General features: G+C 38.1%; 1 protein-coding gene across 1 annotated transcript in view; it reads right to left on the bottom strand.

Moving 5' to 3' along the window:
* Window positions 1-15268, bottom strand: part of LOC139323593 (cytochrome P450 2J4-like) — a 30493-nt gene extending 15225 nt beyond the window's left edge. Inside the window, exon 1 of the mRNA XM_070953006.1 lies at window positions 15192-15268. The gene's annotated coding sequence lies outside the window, so the exon portion shown is untranslated. The remainder of the gene's footprint in view (window positions 1-15191) is intronic.
* Between the last annotated feature and the right edge of the window lie 201 nt (window positions 15269-15469).

Here is a 15469-nt window from a genome sequence, read left to right as displayed (position 1 = left end):
GGCTATTCCAACAAAGCACGCTGCCAGCACCGGATTTGAAACAGTAACGGCAGTTGCTGTTAAAGAACTCTTGCATAGGCCTGATGATGGCAGATGAGATTCTGCCGAAACGTTGCCAAAATACTCTCTTTTCTTTTCGTAGGCCTTTATGTGTATTTCTCTTTAGCCAGGTTTGTGGATTGTGATTTCACTGAACTAGGGCTGCATAAAAATCTTGGTTTACGTAGGAAGAACCTGGATATATGGCTTCGTGCTTCTAGGAGCAATGTGTGTGATCGCAGCTGTTTCTTCCTTTTAACTGCCAGTGGGGGTGTGAACTGATTGGGTGGGAGCTTGGCTGTGTTCTGATTGGGTGGAGGTGTGTTCTGATTGGTTGGGGGTTTGGCTGTGCTCTGATTGGATGGGGGGGTTGGCTGTGCTCTGATTGGATGGGTATGTGTTCTGTTTAGGTTCTGTTTAACTTCCCTTCCTGGATGTCTTAGTCTACAAAAAATCCAATGGCTCCCTAGGACACACCATCTACCAGAAGAAAACACACACAAACCGCTATCTGCACGCACTCTCACACCACCACCCAGCACAGATCAACTCCGTAGCCAAGACACTCAACTCCAGAACAAAACGCTTAGCTGATGAACAACACCTAAAAACCGAACTACACACTCTCACTAATGTACTAACATCCAATGGATTCCAAAGAAATAAGATCACCAGCCTAATCCAAAAAGAAACCCCCACTAAAACCCAAGACAGAGAACAAGAAAATGGCAAAGCCCTCCTCCCATACATAAAAGGCACCACAGACAGAATCAGCAAGATCCTCCACAAACACAACATCAAGACAGCATTCTGCTGCCCATTGGGAGACCAAGATAGATCTATTTCGGCCTTATGAGGCCTCATCAGTTAGCCACACCCTCATCTCATGTATCCTCCCTGTAAAGGTACAATATTTGTTTTTACAAATATTGTAAATATTTGTAATATGTAATTACATATGTAATATGTAATATTTGTAACAGAAAGAAGCCTGGTTCTCTAACAACAACTCCCTCAATAGACATATTGACATACCACCAGCATACCAGGCTTTACGGCACCAGGAAAGACTTAAGGAGGACCGATCACTAAGACTGAATGGAGATCGGGGACAAATTTCCTCCTTTAGGCATGGAGATTGGCCCAATGAAGGTGTGACAAACCCTGATCGAGGGCAAGAGAGTAGGTTAGGGAAGCAGCAGAATGAGGAGGATAGTGGGGGCAAGGAAGAACAACGCAGACCCATCACAAGATCATGGGCAAAACAAATGGGTTTAGAGGAGGCAATGTGTATGCCTAAAAGGGAGGGGCATAACAGTGAGGGAGAGAGAGCTGGGAGAAATACCTTCAAAGCAATGCCTGATAACCCTGCGTTACCCCCCAGGGAGAGAAAGAGGCAACACACAATGGGGAAGGAGGCAGGGGGAAGTGCATCGTCATCTGTTAGCATGACTAAGGCAGAAAAAAAGATAATTACAGGGGGAACGCATGGGTGTGGGCCTGTTACGCGTGCAATGACTAAATTGATCAGCATTACATAAAAGCAAGCAGCTCCTCAATGGGGATTTTATACTCTGACGAAGTCGGTAGGGGCCGACGAAAGCTTAGCACAAGTTTTAAAATAAAAAATTTTAAACTTTTAAATGTTCCGGAGATCATGATGTCTATCACCTCTTCTATAACTATACCTGGAACTCGCATCTTTAGGACAATTCTTAATATATATATGTTGCAATATTTTCAGGATCAGACTCAATAAAGATAATAGAAGTTAGAGATTTAAATATATTTCTCTTTAATCATAATAGGCATTCTATATTCGCAGAATATTCAAGATAGAAGCAAGGAAAATGGGGAGGATGGCTCCTTATATATACAAGGGGTGGAGCCAGGAATGGGAGTGGTAAATTATGAATACATTAAAGTCCAAAGAATAAGTTAACCCCTGATGTTCCATATATACATTATTTACACATTAGAGAATAAGGCATTTACATCTGACAAATCCCCCTCTAAATGCCGGTTCGTTATACAACACCAGTTACATTCAGATTCAGGACAATATAATACATATAATTTAGAAGTTAAATATTTGTGTTGTTTAGAAGGTAAGGGTTTTGTTAATATATCAGCTAATTGTTCAGAAGTATCACAATGTATTGCTTTGATGAATCCGTCTTGAGATAGTTGTCTCACGTGCTTAAATTTTATATCAATATGCCTGGACCTTTGTCCAATTGCATCGGATCTAGATATTTCAATGGCCGCTTTATTGTCTTCATGCATAATAAATGGTAAAGTAGGTTTCTTCCAAACATCTGTGATCAAATCATTGAACCATACAAGGTTATTTGCAGCTTTAGACAAGCAAACATATTCCGCTTCTGTGGTAGAAGTGGCTACCAGTTCTTGTTTACCAGTATACCAGTAAACTGGACAATCGTTCAATAGAAAAACATAACCAGAGGTACTCTTTCTACATGATGTATCACCAGCCCAATCTGCATCAGCATAACAAGTAATTTTTGGTTCTTTGTCATTATTTGGTTCCAATATTAAACAAAAATCTAATGTACTTTTCAGATATCTTAAAATTCTTTTGACAGCTTCCCAATGATACAAGGTTGGTTTGCTAACATATCTTGACAATAAATTGAGAGGTAATGCAATATCTGGCCTAGTCCAATTAGATATATAAAGGAGTGAACCTATAACTGATCTGTAAAATGTGTTGTCTTTAAACTCAGGGGAAGATTCATCAGTGTTTCTAAGAAAATCAGTTTGCATAGGTGTGTCACATGTTTTGGCATTATTTAAGTTACATTTGTTTAGGAGTTCAATGATTTTATCTTTCTGAGTAAGTTTGAATCCCCTTTTAGTTTTGTTAATTTGTACACCAAGGTATTTATTCACTCTACCTAGTGATTTCAATGAGAAATGTTCGTTTAACTTATTTACAAAGATTTCCCTGCTCTCTTTATGCTTTCCAATATATAAAATATCATCCACATAAATTAATACAAATTCAATATGATCATTACTCTTTTTTACAAAGAAACAGTTATCAGCAGTGGTGGCGTTGAAATCCATGGTCTTAAGTACTTTTACCAAACAATCGTACCATCTTTTGCCAGATTGCTTCAATCCGTACAGACTCTTATTTAATAACCAAATTTCGTTCTTATTAGTGTATTGACTGTGTGGTGCTCTTACATATATTTCCTTATCTAATTTTGCGTGTAAGTATGCAGTCTGTATGTCATATTGAAACACGTCCAGATTGAGTGCAGATGCTACTACAAGAGCTGTTTTGACACTCTCTGTTCTCACTGTTGGTGAATAAGTGTCAGTATAGTCTTCTGGATATTTTTGTGCATAACCTTGTGCAACTAGTCTGGCCTTGTATAAGGTATTACCTCCTTCCAAATTCTTAATTTTATAAATCCACCTGGTACCTATAATTGTTTTATCCTTAGGTGCGATCGCAGGTGTGAATACATTTAATCCTTGTAAACTTTCCATCTCTTTTTCCATAGCTAGTTCCCATTTTTCTCTTTCTTCACGGGGAAGTTTCAATACTTCCTCATATGTATTAGGTGTTATTTGTTCTCCATCCATATGCATTATGTAATCTTTGTATTTATTTGGTATTTGGTTTCTATTGTTTCTAATATTTCTTTCAGGTTTGCTATGGTTGTCATGCAAATATCTGGCTTCCTTTTTTGTTAATGTGTCTGTCTTTATTTTATGCTGACTATTTGTCCAAGTTTTGGTTTTGTTCTTACTTTTGTTAATATTTTGATTTTCTGTTGTTCCTTCCTCGCAAGATATATTATCTTTGCTTTTATTAGGAAATATTTCATTAAGGTGCAATTTAGACCAATTGGCCTGCTCATGGAACACAGCTGTTCTGGATACTATAAATTTGTTATTATTATCAATGAATCTGTACCCTTTGGTTCCGGTTTCGTATCCCATGAATCTTAATCTCCTGGATACGTTTTCTCCCTTTCTCCTCAATTGTTTAGGTATGTGTACGTCTGCAGTAACTCCAAATATGTGCATGTGTGCTAATTTGGGTTTTCTATTGTACATCACCTCATATGGTGTCTTATTCACAATACTGGACCATGTTCTATTTTGAGTGTAATTTGAATAATGTAAGGCTTCTGACCAAAATTGTTTGCCTAAACCAGCATCCTCTAATGTGCATCTAATCATGGTTTGTAGTGTGGAATTCTTTCTCTCTACAATCCCATTTTGAAATGCAGAAAATGGATTGGACGTGAAATGTAGCATCCCTCTATCCTTTAACCATTGGGAGAATTCTTTAGACATGAATTCACATCCCCTATCTGTCATAATTTGTTTTATTCTGATATTATGCTGTGTTTCTATGCGTTTGTAGAATTCCTTAAATTTCTGAAAGGTTTCATCCTTGTGCTTTAATGTGTAAACAAAACCATAGCGACTGTAATCATCCACTATTGTTAGGAAGTAACGTTTTCTATAGGTAATTGATGGAGTTAATGGACCAACTAAGTCCATATGTACCAAATCAAAAATATTGTTAGTTGATCTGTTAGATTTTTTTGGTCTGGGACTGGTTTTTAGTTTGGTGGATTTACATACTGAGCATTCCAAATAATTTTCACAATTTTTTATTTTGACACCTTCTGCGTGTTCAGTCATTTTTTGTACTACGGGAAAGCTTGCATGTCCTAACTTCCTATGTAAGATGTGAGCACACTCATCATGAATTGGTTTACCTATTTTTGGTTTCTTCTCATTGTGTGTATTTTTGTTATCATGAGTTATTTTACATTCATCATTGTCACTGTTACTGACATTTTCATCATCTGCTTCAATACAATCTTCCATATTTGAATCAATGTTATGTAACCATCTTTCTTTGGTTATCAGATAGGGTAGACCCCCTTTTATCATCACAGTACCTACATTTGTTTTGTTCTTTTCTATAGTTGCTTTCCCCTTTGAGAAAACTATATTGATGCCAGATTCTCTGCTTAGTTTTATGGCACTCAGTATGTTGTGAGGTATTTCTGGGATTAATAATACCCCCTCTATTTTCCCTAAACCAGGCAAGGTCACATTTCCTCTGCCTAATACTTGAACCTTTTCTTGATTAGCTACCTTTATCACAAACTTATCTTCTGTAAATGAAGATAATATACTTTTGTTGTTAGTGGTGTGATTTGTTGTAATTGTATTTGCTCCTATATTCTGGCCTATGTCTCTCCCTTGGGACTTTGGGACAGTCTCTTCTACTGTGTTCCCTGGATCCACAATTGTGGCATCTAAAGGCCTCATTATATTTATCTTGAAAGACTACTTTCCTAAAAGATTTGTGTTCTGTTTGGTTACTGGAACGATTTTTTCTTGAATTGTCTTCTGCTATCAATTTGTTAGATAGACTTTCTATTGATAAATATCCCAAATTAATGGTATCTAAGTGTGACATAAAGTTATCCCATGATGGATCAAGTGAATTGATTTTCATTGTTTGATCTGAAATCACTTCCCCCCTCAATTGCAGCTCAGCTCTTATTTTGTTTAGATTTATCAAATGCTCACTTATAGAAACCCCTGGTTTCACTCTAGAAGAAAAGAAATCCTTAGACATTCTTGTGGTTGTGGCTACGCTATCGCTGTGAAATAGATTAAACATGCATTGAATTATTTCTGATACAGTTAGGTTTGGTTTGATGCTATGATACATTGCAGGAGACACGCTAGAAATTATTATGAAAAATGCTCTATGATGTAAACAATCTATTTTTAAAGTCCAAGGTCTTCTTGGAGGACTAGTTATAAAGAATAGTAAATTTTCTTTCATGAAAATAACCTGAAGCTGTTGGTACCACTCTTGTAAATTAATGCCATCAACTCTAAGTTTTGGGAAGTCACTGGGTAAGTTCCCCACATTATTTTGTTCATTACTTACAACCTGAGGCAGTCCGTGGTCTCTCAAGTGCAGGAAATTACAGAACGGCATTGGGATGCTTGTAACGAGTCTGCGCGGTTCTCTGGCCAGTTCAAGTCTTTCGGGGCCGTCTACGTAGTTTTGCACATGCGCGTTGCTCATTTCTTCTTTGGCGCCGTTGTGGAAGGTTCTCTCCATTTCAGCTCTCTCGATCCGCTCCTCTTCAGATGAGTCGGTCTCTGGCTCGGTTTTTGGGGCTTTGGTGATGGCGACGGTTCTTCTCTTTCTCTTGTGTGCGCTGGCACTCGATTCTGTCTGCGGTGTAGGACGGAATCGGCATGGCTCTCTGGGCTCGGGTGTCGTCGTTTTCGAAGTCAGGATGGGAGCGTGCAGGTCTTGAGTTGTCGGTTTGATTTCTTGCTTCTTCGTTGATGTCTTGGAAATTTTCAATCTTGGCCCAAAAGCAGCAAAAAGCGTTTTCATTGCTGACTTTACTTGAGACTTTGTTAAATCGTCTTCACTTTCTGATTTTGGTTCATCTGAAGAGTTTGAGACTTCTTTTTCACTTTCTTCGTCTGATAGCGTTTTTCGCGCCAGAAATTTTGAACTGAGCGTTTTGATTGGCTCTGCTTCACTCTCTTTTGAAGTTCGTTGAAACCAAGATGGCTGCCATTCAAAATTTCGCGCGAGGTCACATCTTTTCTTTTTTACAACTATTTTCTCAGTAGTCATTTCACTCACAGTTTTTTGATCTTTGGGTTTTTCTTTAATGACGTTTTTCTCTCTCGCTGCTCCGCTGTTCCTCAGCATCTCCTGGAGGTCCGCGATGAGGCTTTCATCATTCTTTTGGCTTTTTAGTATCTTTAATATCTCTGACCTGAGTTCGTTATTTTCTATCTCAATTTCTTCCTGGTCGTTATTTTCACTCATCAGTTCTTCTTCTTCAGTGGTGTATTCTTCGGATTCTCTCGAAATCGCATTGGTGGATTCGTTGATCATCTCTTGATCAGTTTCTATTTCTTTGCTGTAGGCCCTGGTGTTGGGCCTATCTTTCTTGGACATTTTTAATTACTTATTGAGTCAATTAACCATCCTCTGCTACCAGCTTGTTGCAATATTTTCAGGATCAGACTCAATAAAGATAATAGAAGTTAGAGATTTAAATATATTTCTCTTTAATCATAATAGGCATTCTATATTCGCAGAATATTCAAGATAGAAGCAAGGAAAATGGGGAGGATGGCTCCTTATATATACAAGGGGTGGAGCCAGGAATGGGAGTGGTAAATTATGAATACATTAAAGTCCAAAGAATAAGTTAACCCCTGATGTTCCATATATACATTATTTACACATTAGAGAATAAGGCATTTACATCTGACAATATATGTCTTTTTTCCTTTTTCGTAGGCTTTTAAATGCATATTCTTTCTAGCCAGGTTTTACCTACGTAAACTAAGTTGTTCTACAGCCCTGGTTCTGTGAAATCTCATTCACAAGTTTCTGGGCCTTTTTTCTGCTGACAAACTGCAACTCTGTGCAACTCTCCCAGAGAGCAACACAGAGTTGCAGTTTGTCAGCAGAAAAAAGGCCCAGAAACTTGTGAATGAGATTTCACAGAACCAGTTGGTTATTCGGGTTTTCTCCCACATAAAATTGGAGGTTTCTTGGCAATGTTTTGACGAAGTCTCATTCGTCATCTTCAGGCTGGTGTCTTCGGCTTCGTGCTTCTAGGAGCAATGCTAGGAACATTCTAGGAACATTGCTCCTAGAAGCACGAAGCCGAAGACACCAGCCTGAAGATAACGAATGAGACTTCGTTGAAACGTTGCCAAGAAACCTCCAATTTTACGCGGGAGAAAACCCGAATAACCAAAGACCTACATACAAACACCCGCGAAAACCTCAGAAAACAAATATATATATATATATATACATACACACATACATACATACATACATACATACATACATACATATAAAAAAACCTGGGTAGGCTTGGCTGGGTGTGTGCCATGTGACTGGGTGGGAGTGAGTGATGTTGAGTTGCTTTTTCCACATTTAGCCTGCATTGCATTCCTGCGATATTTCATAGAAACGCTTGGCATTTAAAAGTGTCAGAGTTCAAAGTTTCTGATTAGTATTTTTTGACTGAATGTTGCTTAAATGCTAATTTGGAGAATGAGTATTTTAGGTTTGGAAAAGCTCCATTCTCTAGAGCAGAATCTCTCCTAGGAACATTGTAGAAAGGGAGACCTATTAGTCTATAGGAGAAAACATCAGGCGTCCTGTGACACTGTTTCTTTCATTTTATTTTATTTATTTATTTATTAGTTCGATTTATATGCCGGCCTTCTCCAGAGACTCAGGGCGGTTTACAATGTGTTAAGCAATAGCCTTCATACTTTTGTATATACCTGCTTAGTAGGGCTTTTTGCCCCCCCTCCCCCCCGAGCGGTGTTCTATTTTATACAAAGTCAGTTTATTGCCCCCACAAACTGGGTCCTCATTTTACCTACCTCGGAAGGATGGAAGGCTCAACCTTGAGCCTGGTGAGAATTGAACTCGCAGTAATTGCAGGCAGCTGGTAGCTAATTTATTATTTTATTAATAAATTTTATTAAAAGGCGTAAGTTTTTGTAAACTACACCAACAATTTACAGAAGATTTATTGTGTGGTTAGACTGCTACAGGATCTAATTTTAGATGAAGTGATGGGGGAGGAAGAGAAGCAGTCTGTGCAGATGCAAGCTATACATAAAAGAGATTATAAGTATCAAGGGATGAATGAAAGATTAACATCAAAATGCATTGTGCTTTTGAGATTTTTGGAGATTGGCTGAAATAATTTCTTTGTGAGTACAGTAATCTCTTGCTCAATGACACTGTTCAAGTCTCCTTTTTTCAAGAAGGTTGCTCTAAGGCAGGGGTCCCCAACCTTTTGGACCTCAGGGACCACTATATTCATAATTTCAAATCCTGCGAACTACTAATACGATCTGCCTAATGACCAGCCGGGTGGGCGTGGCAAGGTGGTCATGTGACTGGGTGGGCGTGGCCAACTCGATGTCATTCAAGTCGAGGGCCGCCTTGCCAGCCTCTAGTCGCTACTCCTCGCCTGCCCGCCCGGGCTCCTTAGGGCCCCAACAGGAAGCAGTTGTTCGACCTAAGCAGCCACCATGAGAAAACAGCTGGCTCAGTCCAAATTGGATCTGACCAAGAAGGAGGCTGAGCAGAAGCACTTCGAGCATAGGCTTTCCAAGCAGAGGGAAGACCTGCGGGAGTGCAAGGCCAGGTACCGGCGCCTAGAGTCTCAGCAGGCTAAGATGGTCAGCCAGTTCCAGTCCATGATGCAGTCCCACTGGAACAAGGCCCTCCAGTTCTTTGCCACCAGCGGCGCTAAACTGAGTCAACCTGGAGCCGGTCAGGATTGAAAATCAGACTGTCAGCAGAGTTAGCTTGCAATACTTCATTCTAACCACTGCACCACTATGACTCATATCTGTGATGTGGCTTCACATGTTTTGCATTATTTTAATATTGGAATTATCTATATATAAAACTCTGCTTTTATATTTGCTCTATAACCCAAATGACAATGGATTAGTAAACTGAAATTTATAGGAAGAGTGCCACCTGCTGACAAAAGAGGAAACTACAAGGAAGTGCTTTAAGAGTCACTTGAATACTATAGCAGAGAATTGAATTTGCAAAGAGGATATAAAGGGGTTTTTGATAACCTCTGGGACTATCCGAATAGAACTGTTAACTTATGAGATATGGTATAAAGAATTGGGACTAGTGTACTCCTTGAAGGATAGTTTAAAGACTAAATAAATAATTTTTGGACCGTTAGATCAATTTTTTAAAAAAAGATAATGAAGAAGGAGAGATGAGTGGAATTGTCCAGGAGATGGATCTACTTTTTCAAAATATAAAAGACATTATGGACAGGATTTAAGGATATCATGGAAAAAATGGAAAACACTATACAAGGGATGATGATTACAGACCAAGACGCCCAGGAAAGGGAGGAGTCAAAATAAGAAATAAAAAAGGAAGAAGACAAGGAGGAGATTATAACAAAAATAACAATGATTGATGAATTAAACTAGGGGGAAAACATATTAAGGAAGTTGGAAGATATGCTTGAAAAAGAGTCAGGGGCCTCGGTAAAAACTTTAGAAAATAGGCAGTGGAAGAAGATACAGGTGGCAGAAATACTTAGGTTGGACATCCAAGAAATAGGTATAGATGAAGATTTAAGAGAGGAATGGGGGAGGCAAATCAAAAAAAAAAAACATAGCAATTGAAGTATTGAAGCGGGCAAGAGATGACGGGTAGAAAATTTCTTTTTTTTTCCCTTCATTGTTGTTTTCGACTTGTTTTTCCTTTTTCCCCTCTTTCTTTTAAAGCTTAGCAATTAAAGTATAAGCAGGCAAGAGATGATGGCTGGATGATTCCTTTTCTCGGTTGTTGTTTTGAATTGTCTTTCCCTCTCTATATATATATATACTTTTCCCCCCTCTTTTTGTTACCCTGTTTCCCCCAAAATAGGACATCCCCTGATAATAAGCACAATTGAGCTTTTGAGCACATGGCAATAAGGCCAAGCACTTATTTCAGGATTCCAAAAAATATAAGACAGAGTCTTGTTTTCAGGGAAACACGGTAGAAGTTAGACAGGAAAGAAAGAAAAAGTTTTTTAATATAGGGTGATATGATTAAAAGCTAGAATAAGTGATAGAAATAAAGGTAATATTAATGTATTATATTTTTATTTGATAAAATGAAAGTAATGAGAAAAAGCTAAAATAATTGAATAATGATAGACTGTAAGCTAATATAGGTGTGTATTGTTATGGGAATTACATAAATCGATTGAATGTAATAATAATGTTCAATTTGATCAGTTTTGTTTGTATTGGAATGTATGGCACTCAGGTGCCCCACTGCTCACACATTGATTTGACACTTTTATAAAAAATAAAAAACTTAAAAAAGAAAAAAAAGAGAAAGTAACTTAAACACAAGACTCTGTCAGCTCCAGTGTGCTGTCGGCATGGAGCTGCCATTCGTGGTGGGAGGAATGCACAAACCTCGTTTCAGCCCAGTATCTGCTTCGTCGAGCCTCCCAGGAACTGACAGGATTGATGGGAGGGAATAGCTGAGGGATGACATTATCTTGGCCAGCCGGAAATAACAAGGGGATTAACTGTTTAGACGCTGGTTGCAAATACTCAAGTGGATTAATTATTTGGATGCTGGTTGTAAATACTCAAGAATTAAACATAAGCCACCTTCCGGATCACATGGGAGGGAGCAGCACACGTGATTGGTTGGGTGGTGATAACTAATGGATAAATGGTGGTGGGAAGCACAGGGCAATAGCCCTAAAAAGATTTTCATCTGTGATTGTCAGCGAGTGCCAAGAAGTGATTAAACTAAGGTAGCAGCCATCCAGGTTTGTCTCCTTTTATTTCCTTCTGTTTGGAACCTGACAGAATCTATTCAACTAATGGTTAGCATTAAATTGGCGCTAGATAAGAATCAATGGATTTCAAGAGGGGCTCAACTTGGATTGTTTGTGGCAATGCAAACACTCTAAACTGATGACATATTTAACTCCACCCTCCAGTTCTGCCTGTTCCTCTCCCAGGCTACAAGAAGCAAGCCTATGATTTGCAAAGCCTGGTTGTGCAATACTGCTTGTAAGCCAAATTTGCATGCTTTTTCCCTGCTCCACATTTAGCCTCCGTTGCAGTCTTTTATTATTTCATAGAAACACTTTGCATCTAGCAGCCTCAGAGTTCAAAGTTTCAGATTGCTAGTTTTTGACTGGATGTTCCTTACATGCTAATTTGAGGAATTAGTATTTTATGTTCAGAAAAACTCTGTTCTCTACAGCAGAATCTCTTCAAGGAATAAACATTGTAGGAAGGAAGACATCTTAAGCTTAATAACAGGGTGCCTTAAACCCCTGTACTACCAAGGCTCTATAGTTGAAAATTACAGACCAATCTCTTTATGCTGTGTCCCCTGGTAGCTTTTTTTTAATTTTTTTTTATTTAATTTAATTTTAATTTTTTAATTTTAATTTAATTTTTAATTTTTAAAAGCATTTTTTTCTACAACCTCTTCAGCAGAAAAAATGCTTTTAAAAGTTAAAAAAAAAAAAGCCTCTGATGATCGCGCAGCTCAGCTGGGATTGTCCGAGGCTTTTAAAAGCATTTTTTCTACAACTTCTTGAAGAGGTTATAAAAAAATGCTTTTAAAAGCCTCTGATGATCCCAACTGAGTTGCTTGATCGTCAGAAGCTTTTTTTCTTTTAAAAGACTCTGACAATCCCAGCTGAGTTGCCTGATTGGTAGACGCTTTTTTTCTTTTAAAAACATTTTTTTCTACAACCTCTTCGGCTGAAGAGGTTGTTTAAAAAAATGCTTTTAAGTATTAGATAGAATTTTGTTTTAGAAAGTGTAATAAAAATGGAGTTGTATTGAATTTGAAATTAAGATTTATGGTGATAAAATTGTAAGGTAAATAATTGGAATAAGAGGTTAGAATATTGTTAAAAATTATTTTGACACTGATGGTAAAAGATACAAGGTGAAGAAGAACAAGATAAAATCAGGATTGACATATAGATATAAAAATGAGCGAAAGTTAGTTTGAAATTAAAATTGTATTGATATAATGGATTTGTTTAGGTGGAGATGCTAGACTTTATGTTAAAATTTGTTTTTTTATGTTTTGAATTTCTATCCGCAAAAGATGTAATGGGAAATTGAATGGAGCTTGTTAAAGGAATGTAAGCGTGGTAACCATCTATGACCGAATCGAGGCTTTGTTCTTAAAAGTTATATTTTATGCTTATGTTTGGGGAAAAAAATAAAAAATATTTACAAAAAAAAATACTTTTAAAAGCCTCTGACGATCCCAGCTGAGTTGCCTGATCGCCAGAGGCTTTTAAAAGTATTTTTTTTTTGTAAATATTTTTTATTTTTCTCTGCCAATCAGGCAACTCAGCTTGGATCGTCAGAAACTTTTAAAAGCATTTTTTTTACAACCTCTTCACCGAACCAGTCACATTATCCACCACCACCACCAAGCCACACCCACAGAACCGGTAGTAACAAATTTTAGATTTCACCACTGCTGCAAAGCCATGGAAGCAATCATTAACCAATCCCTTACCCTCCACCTAGAGACAAACAACCTACTCTCCAACAAACAATTTGGTTTCAGAAAAAAAATATCCTATAATCTGCAACCACTATACTGCAAAAATATATGGGCTACACATCTCGATTTGGGCAAAGCAATAGACTCAATTTACATAGACTTCTGTAAAGCCTTTGATTCAGTGCTACACGACAAACTACTTCTAAAACTAAAATCTTATGGCATTTCTGGACTCCTGCATAAATGGATAGCTGCCTTCCTGTCAAACAGGCAACAAGTGGTCAAAATAGGAAGCGCTCTATCAAATCTTGTACCTGTTAACAGTGGCGTTCCCCAAGGTAGCACTTTAGGACTAACATCATTATACTTTACATAAATGACCTTTACGATCATATTAAAAGCAACTGTGTGCTCTTCGCTGATGATGTAAAACTATTCAACACTACCGACAATGCTACTACCCTTCAAAAAGACCTTGACTACGTGTCAGAATGGTCAAATAAGTGTCAACTTCAAATCTCAACCAAAAAATGCTCTGTCCTACACATTGGCAAAAAAAACTCCAGAATATAAAATACAAGCTGGATGGACACGACCTTCACTCTGTAATGGTCCTTGGAGTGCTCATCTCTAATGATCTAAGTGCCAGAGCCCACTGTAACTACATTGCCAAGAAGGCATTAAGGGTTATTAACCTAATCTTGCATAGCTTCTTCTCTGGAAATATTATACTACTAACTAGAGCATACAAAACATTTGCTAGACCTGTTAGGGTGTGTGTAAAAAGTATTTGTTGCTTGTGCAACGAGCAGAGCAGAAACACACAGGGAAGGAGATAAACGTGCAGCTCGTGTGAGAAAAATACTTTATATACAAGATAATAAGCAGTCTCGGTGTAGGTAAAACAGTCCAAGGTCATAACCAGTAATATCAGTCCAGTAAGTATCTTCCCTTACCAAAGCAAACAGACTTTAGTAACTCTCGGTATACAGTACCATATAACAATCCAGTCTAACACGAATCAGCAGAAAGACGCAGGAAGCAACAGGAACAGGAACAATCAGGAAACAAAGAACGCTTCTCTGCGCTGCTTATGTATGCACTGTAGCCTAATTACAGGGTTCAGCAAACCCTGATTATGTGGCTCAGTTGTTTCTTAAAGAAACAGATATATTGCCTGACCAACAAGTTAGGAGTAAGCTACAAGCTGAACCTAACAAGACCAATTCTCGAATACAGCTCATGTGTCTGGAACACACACCGCATATTGGACATTAATACAATTGAGAGAGTCCATATTTCACGAGAAGAGTCCTCCATTCCTCTACCCGCAATAAAATACCTTATGCCACCAGACCTGAAATTTTGGTCTTAGACTACTTAGAACTACGCCGCCTTCAGTCTGACCTAAGCATAGTACATAAAATTATCTGCTACAATGTCCTACCTTCAGCTTCAATCACAACAATACACAAGCACAGAATAGATAAAAACTTAAGGTAAACCGCTCCAAACTCGATTGCAGAAAATACGACTTCATCAACAGAGTGGTCAATGCCTGGAATGCACTACCTAACTCTGTGGTTTCTTCCCCAAATCCCCAAAACTAAAACCTTAGACTCTCTAAAGTTGACCTCACCCCATTACTAAGAGGTTTGTAAGGGGCATGCATAAGTGCCTACCGTCCCTGTCCTACTGTCCCCATTTATTCGTATTCTTATCCTGTATTCATAATCATATTTATACATATATCTGTTATCTTATATATGATTGACAAATGAATAAATAAATTAAATAAATAAATTCACTTTCAGGAAATTCCCCCTTATTTCCAGTTTGGCACTCCCTGTGATGAGTTTTCACCCAGGTGCTTTGGAGAATAAATTGACCCCTTCTTTTCTCTGACAGCCCTTTAATTATTGGAAGATTGATATGATGTCATCTCTCCCCTAATCCTTCTCTTCGTCTGGCTAAATATGTCTAGTTCCATTAGCCTTCATTGTACAGTTTAGCCTCCCAGGTTTACCTTGGGAATTTGATAGCCCCAAAGTTGTGCATTATGGATGGGTGCGTGAGCTACTCCGAGAGGAACAATAGTTGTACAGCGCTGGATTTCATGAATGACGGCATTTGTGTAGGGCAGCTTTTCTCGATCTTCATATTGCAGGTTTGAATTACCTCCCAGAAAAGCATCTATTTCCTTCTGGCATTTCTCTGCAGTGCAAATAAATTAGTTACTAAGTTATTCGTTACTAAGGAGGGTAAGCAAGGAGACTTCAACACAATTATATAGCCAATGTTCCC

Source organism: Pituophis catenifer, unplaced genomic scaffold, assembly GCF_029215685.1.
Source record: "Pituophis catenifer annectens isolate HBS135680 unplaced genomic scaffold, rPitCat1.0.hap2 SCAF_13, whole genome shotgun sequence".
Classification (NCBI taxonomy): domain Eukaryota; kingdom Metazoa; phylum Chordata; class Lepidosauria; order Squamata; family Colubridae; genus Pituophis; species Pituophis catenifer.
The sequence above is the reverse complement of the archived record's forward strand: the minus strand, read 5'-3'. Positions and strand labels throughout refer to the sequence as shown.